This window comes from Furipterus horrens, unplaced genomic scaffold, assembly GCF_987537825.1.
Source record: "Furipterus horrens unplaced genomic scaffold, mFurHor1.1.pri manual_scaffold_8, whole genome shotgun sequence".
NCBI lineage: Eukaryota > Metazoa > Chordata > Mammalia > Chiroptera > Furipteridae > Furipterus > Furipterus horrens.
The window spans coordinates 4825570-4831407 of record NW_028327178.1 but is presented as its reverse complement, the minus strand read 5'-3'; the positions used below and the strand labels follow the sequence as shown (position 1 = coordinate 4831407).

General features: G+C 41.5%; 1 long non-coding RNA gene across 1 annotated transcript; it reads left to right on the top strand.

Moving 5' to 3' along the window:
- Nucleotides 1-951: 951 nt before the first annotated feature.
- LOC150002458 (uncharacterized) lies at nucleotides 952-5449 on the top strand. The gene is made up of 4 exons (XR_016512609.1): nucleotides 952-1113; nucleotides 1389-1577; nucleotides 4312-4420; nucleotides 5320-5449. It is a non-coding gene; the product is annotated as an uncharacterized LOC150002458 (long non-coding RNA).
- The last annotated feature ends 389 nt before the right edge of the window (nucleotides 5450-5838 follow it).

The window sequence follows — 5838 nt, the reverse complement described above, 5'->3', positions numbered from 1 at the left end:
ATTATAAGTCATAGATAATGTGTGTAGATTGTGTGTGCTAGAAATGGAGACATGTATAATGTTGATTTTTGAATATTCCCTCCACTGACAGATTTTGAAGGATTTATTTCTCACCATCCTCATCAAAAAGCTAATGTGAGAAACTGGAAAATATTTAGTCCCCTCAAATATTTCTACATGTCTACGTACAATGTATATGTTGATGTAAGAGGAAAGCACTAGAATTCTACTTGGTCCCACCTAGAAACTCTGAGAACCAACTGCCAGATATGTAATTAAGTCAAAAAATGGTCATGGATGCTATGTATATCCCAGGCCTTGAGACAATAGCAAGGAACAGAAGATAAAGCATCCGAATTCTCCAAAGAATTCCCTACGTATCACTGAGGGATGGCATGAAATACACACACCGAACATGCAGTATTCCCAATGGGAATCAGTTCTATAGGGAACAGCCACCCACTCCAAGTGGGAGAGAGTGTGGGAGGGCGTGAGGCAGCTGCCGGTGCTTCCTTCCTGTTCCCGTGTGTTCACAAACATACTTAGAGCGTCTTGTCAGCTCTGGCTGGCATGGCAAAGTCCCACAGTCTGAGCGTTTTAAACGTCACTGGCCTGAGTATTTGAAACAACAGAAATTTATTTTCTCATAGTTTGGGGTCCTGGGTGGGGAGTCCGGGGTGGTACTCAAAATGGAAGCCACAGCTCATTTATAACCTAATCTCAGAAGAGGCATGCTATCATTCATGCTCTTTCTACGTCATAAAAATAAGTCACTCATGTAGCCAACACTTACAGGTGGAGAAATGAAGCTCCAGGTCTTAAAGGGAGGAGTATCAAAGAATGCTTTAATGTCTTAAAAATCATCAGCAAATTATTTTGAATTTACTTATTTCTTTTTTTTTTTTAAGATTTTATTTATTTACTTTTAGAACAAGAGGAAGGGAAGGAGAAGGAGAGGGAGAGAAACACCGATGTGAGAAACATCGATCAGTTGACTCTTGCATGCGCGCTGACAAGGGACTGAGCCTGGAGCCCAGACCTGTGCCCTGACTGGGAATCGAACTGGCAGCCTTTCGCCTTGTGGGACTGCGCCAAACCCGCTGAGCCACGCTGGTCAGAGCTGAACTAACTTCCTATTTTGATTACCAGAAATAGTGCGAATTCAGTGTACAGGTTGTTTTTTTTTTTCCATAGATATTAAAATTTATAAAAATATCTGTAATATAAATTGATGATGGTATAAAAAGTGCATTTCCTTTATAAATAAGAATCTCTGGAATTGATTCTCAGCTCTTCCACTTAGTAAATGTAACTATGGGCAACTTATTTAGTTGTTTTTTGTTTTTTCTTTAATCCTCACTATAAGACAATTTTTTCATTGCTTCTAGAGAGAAACATTGATTGTTTGCTTCCTGGATGCACCCAGACTGAGGATCACATGCCCCTGGACCAGGGATAGAACCCGAAACCCAGGCATGTGCCCCAACCGGAAATCGAACCCACTACCTTTCAGTCACAGAACGATCCTCCAACCAACTAAGCCACACCAGCCACGACTGCTATTTCGTTTTTACTTTGTAAGTCCAGGACCATAATGACACTCCTGAAAATTAAGTGTTTATACAATTCAAGAAATTATACTGAGTGACACAGAAAAATTCAATAAATGTTAGCTATTATGACTACATTTCAAGTTTTTAGTTTATGACTATCTCTTTGTATTCATATCCCTTAAAGTAATGTATTCTGGTGATCAGCAATGAAATCTTTTGAGAGTTCTCTCAATCAGCAAATCGGGATTCACACATTCAGAAGAAGCAACACACGCTTCTGAGTGCTTTTGGCTACAGGAGCGCGGAGGCTCACGGTTACCTTGAGAACGTGCCACACACCTGGGAATTACACCCAGCGGCCCTATGGCTGCACCTCCGTTACCCTCCGATGGCCCCATAGCCCCGTAGCGTTGGGAGGCGTATGGCCCTGTGCCTCCCTAGTGGTGGTCTCCCAGCCTAGACCTGGTTGATGGCTATTTATGATGCGTTGTCTCCAGCTTTAACATGAAGAGGTAACTATAAAACTCACCTCCACAGAAAGAGCCACTCTTGGCCATGTCACGTGTCCTCCCTTGAGGGGACATCAGCTTGTGTTAGGAATCCTGTTCTCTGTGCTTTGCACCCCCTGCTGAGCAATTAGTTAAAAATATAGCCTTTTGGTAGCAACACAATTTTTAAAATAAAAAAAAGTAGTATCTTATCCCTCTTTTAAGAATTACTGTATAGCCTAGTAAGAAAAAAAAAAAAAAAATAGAAACAAAATATCATCAGACAAAACAAGAGCATACTTAAGTAACAACTGAAAAATAAAATTGTTCATGAGGTCGAATGATATTCATGGTGAAATACTGATTACAGTAAAGGTAACGTGATTTCCGGCCAGGGTTCCGCAAACACCGGACAGGCTGAATGGAAGAACGAGGTGAGGGTTGCTCCCAAGGGGTGCGCACGGGGTCAGGAGCACAGTGTAAGGTGTTTTCAAGGACAGTCAGCCCTCTGCAGGAGACATTCTGGAAAGCAGGGATTGCCAGCATATTTATAGAGCCTTGCCTACCTGCCTGAGCCTCTCCTCGCTGCTGGGAAGCGTTGCGGTGCAGAAGATAAACCCAGTCCCTGCGCTCAGAAGCCTCATTCTGGTCAACAGAACCATGTCTGATGGTACTCAGCACTGAAAAGGAGGTGGAATGGGTAACAGGTTAGGCAGGAGAGGGCAGTCAGAGGACAAGGAGGCTAACGAGATGCTGAAAGGTCTTAAATATCAGAATACCAAAGTTGAGACTTTAGTATGAGCATAAAAGAAAGAAGCTAAGTATTTTTTAAACACCGGCACATTAAGAAAAACACATTTTCAGGAAGGCTAGTGTTGGGTATACCTGCAACGTAGCCTGGGGTGAGAAGCGGGGCTGGTATCCAGAAGCATTTTGTTTTGTACTTTCGGGGAAGAAAGAGAAGTCGTGACTTACGGGCCTCCCACGGTCTGCTCGCCAGATTGCAAACCCACGAAAGCAGACAGCGAGCTGGGCTTTGTGAGTAACTCCAACCCTCACCGGCCCAGAGGCAGCATTCAATACATGGTTTTTTGAATGACTAAACAAGTAAATGAACCAGGTGTTCAGTGTGTGCGCACACGCGTGTGTGCGTGTGTGCATGCGCCCAAATCTTTTTGCAAGAGATGTGGGCATTTTTATATATTTTTAAAGATAATGGCCCTGTTTTACATCATTAAAAGGAAATGAAATCTTACCTCTCCATATTCAATGAATTATACAATTAACTACATCCTAGAAAGGAAAAAATGGATTCTTTCTGAACTGTTTTACAATATAACTCCCAATTTTTATTTATTTGTTTCATATAATGGAATCTCATAATTTTATTACCTAGAACTGCCATACTTTTAAAGAAATTCAATAATAATTGTTTGCAAAATGCAGCATATGCCATTTTGAGGCATCTGAGAGTCCATACTGAAGATGGGCTAAGATTAACTTGTGTGTCTACTAATCAGAGACACTGAATATATTTTTAATCTCTCTTCCCCCACCCTGTGAGGGTCTGTTAACTTAAATTGAGATCTTAAACCAGAAAGACATAACTGTGGTCAAAAATGCGTGAACATTAACATTCAACTAAAATTGTTGTTACAACACACACACAGAGTGGAATTTCTTTGAAATACATGGGTTATAAGTACCCTAAGAAGCACATTGGCCAGGACTTGGGGTGTCTCATTTTCATATAGAATTTCTAGTCGGCTGGTCTCCTTTCATTCCCTGACTTTGTGCGTTTCTTTGGACAAAGCAAAAGGGGATGGTTAGTGCTGTGTGTCTGGGGTTTTATTGCCTTAGAAGTTGAACTCCGACACCTTGAAATAAATTTCCATACCAGCACCTGCGATTGATTGGTACCAGTTAAAATATTAATGAAATGCAAACTAAAGCTTTTACAAAGTTTTCTAGGACATTACTTGGTGACTTTGTTAGATGTTTTAATTAAACACTATCAACTATGATTCGTGTTGAATTATAGAAAACATGAAGTCCAGTCTTTCAGGGACTGATACTATGTAATTTACTCTGAAAGTCAGCTCCACTCACTTAAAAATGTATTACTGTGAAGCGTGTGTAAATTCTAGCAAGTCTAGTCAATTTTTAAAAATTTAATGGTTTTAGGGGACCTATTTTCTATTTTTGTAAGTTAAAATAGATTTCCATATTTAAATTTTCAACTAAAATGTAGTTATTCTTTCTTTTCCAAGACATTTGTTGGACACCTGTTACATGTTAGTCATTCCCTAAACACTGGAAATAAAAAGTGCCTGCCCTGGAATACCTCCCGGCCGAGAGGGAAAGATACATGCACAGAAGGTGGGTACAATCCTTTGTCTACCTGTGCAGAGGCACACACCAGTCAGTGCAGAAGAGCAAGCGAAAGGGAGCCGAGAGCCAGCTTTCCGTGTGTGCTCCGGCATCACAAACAAGGCTTCAGCTTAGAATTCACCTACACAACACGAGGAACCTGTTCAGTGCCTAAGGGTGCGCTTGGCCCACAGTACGTTCTGGGGCCACAGAGGCTTAGTGAATGAATGAAAAGAGCCACCACAAACAGAAAAGGAGGTTGAGCTCTGATGTCACTGCGCTTGACTCAATTTGCATTCCATGGACAGTCCTGGGAGTTGACTGAGCTCCCTGTCGGTGGGAGAACGCTTCACAGACCAGCTACAGCAGAGCAGACAGTGGTCTCCTCCGCGGTGACCTCACCATCTGACCCCAAGGACCTGGGAGTTGTGGTGGGGAAACATCCCTCGAAAAGCATCCTAAGTCTGAGCCATTTGAAAGAAAGATGGGGGGGTTGGCCATACAATAATTCTGGAGAATTTAAGTAGGTTAAGCTACAAAACTCTCTTATGAGTTAATATGATTATCTCTGGTGATCTGCCACCTCCATGAAATGACATTGGTGAGGGGCATGCAGAGGGGAGATAAATGATACCAAATCGGCCTAAATTAACTGGAGCCCTGGACTGTTTTTGAATTGTACTGACAGTAAATACAAACCTTCTCAGCGGGAGGAAATTTTCCAAAGGGCAAATATACAATGATGTACATGGTTGGAAGCATTTGCCTGAAACATAATTCTCATTCAAACAGTATTTGATTCTTTAAGCACAAAGTGTGCCTACCTGTTTGGCTCACCTTAGAGCTTCATGGTATGTTCTAGAGTGTGGTATTTGGCCTGTTATTCACATATTCCCTCCATGTTTTAGACTAGAAGAATGACGAAGATCTTGGTTTGAAGCTAAGTACCAACAGCACCTGTGAGGATTGCACAGAAGTGGGAAATGAGGAGGAAGAGTTGCACAAAGTTGGCCCCAGGACCTCTGTGGGCCTGCGTGCACGCGTGTGTGTGCGTGTGTGTGGGTTCTCGATGAAGAGAGCAGACCAATGCATTTGAGAAGAGCAATGTGCCGTAACTAAAGGTGGGGCACACACAAATATTAATTCTGAGAAAATTCACAAGGCATTTTCAAGCTCAGTTACAGAAAAAAAATTGATTTTGATCATCCAAGTGTGAAATACAGTTCGTGTGAGGGCTATTTTCTTAAAACAAATCTTAGATTTAACCTAGCATCCTTTTTTATTTTCTAAAACAAAAAGTGGTAAAAATAAAATGGAATGTGCTATTTGAGACATAAATGACTGGATTTTAAAATCTGTGTTTCAGGGAAAGGCAACCCTTTGGTTTTCATTAACCTTCCCCAAAATGTTCATGGGATCTGAATTGG